Source organism: Eurypyga helias, unplaced genomic scaffold, assembly GCF_000690775.1.
Source record: "Eurypyga helias isolate BGI_N326 unplaced genomic scaffold, ASM69077v1 scaffold7401, whole genome shotgun sequence".
NCBI lineage: Eukaryota > Metazoa > Chordata > Aves > Eurypygiformes > Eurypygidae > Eurypyga > Eurypyga helias.
In genome coordinates this window covers 32,065-32,835 of record NW_010228830.1, presented here as the reverse complement: position 1 = coordinate 32,835, position 771 = coordinate 32,065, and the positions used below count along the sequence as shown (strand labels likewise).

The 771-nt window shown below is 48.9% G+C and overlaps 1 protein-coding gene across 1 annotated transcript in view; it reads left to right on the top strand.

Annotated features, from left to right (window-relative positions):
• The window catches only part of LOC104515975 (ADP-ribosylation factor-like protein 6-interacting protein 4), a 6,623-nt gene that overhangs the window by 2,256 nt on the left and 3,596 nt on the right, over nt 1–771 (top strand). The gene's annotated exons all lie outside the window — the stretch shown is intronic.

Below are 771 nucleotides of genomic sequence, written 5' to 3'. Positions count from 1 at the left end.
GAGTGAACAGGAGGAAAAGATGGCCTGGCTTAGCACAGGAAGACAACAGTTCAGTGCAGAAGTGTAGAGAAGTTCTTGGGTTTGTGGTCATGAGAACTGTGGCTAGGATGGTGGGAGACAAAATCTGGTAGAGACGTGGGAAAAGGAATAAAACTGGGCAAGTGTCTGTTCACCATAGCGTACTGATTTTCAGAGCGTGGAAGGAAACCCGGTGTTCTTGACTGTGCCCCTTTCCTAACGTTGCCAAACACTTGTAAAAGCCCTCTGGCCAGGTATACCATCCCTCGTGGGTGCTTAGTCCAGTCTTTTGTTACCAAGAGACTGAACGTAGTGATAGAGTTACCATTTTCATAGTTTCCTCTGACATGCTTGTGCTGCATTTGTCATAGAAGGCCAAAAAACCATTGCTTGGGCAGCCTTACCTTAGACTTTTCTAACTTCTGAGCCTGGCTGTGCTCTGGTATATTCCTATAATACGATCTTTTGCTTGGAATTTGTTGTAAAGAAGCTGCAGTTGATAGCTTCACTGCAGTCTGTTGGAAGACTAGTAAGTTTACAGATGACACCGGGTTAGGCAGGAGTGTTGATCTGCCTGAGGGTAGGAAGGCTCAACAGAGGGATCTGGACAGGCTGGATCAATGGGCCGAGGCCATTTATGAGGTTCAACAAGGCCAGGCGGTGGGTCCTGCACTTGGGCCATAACAACCCCCTGCAGTGCTACAGGCTTGGGGGTGAGCGGCTGGAAAGCTGCCTGGTGGAAAAGGACCTGGG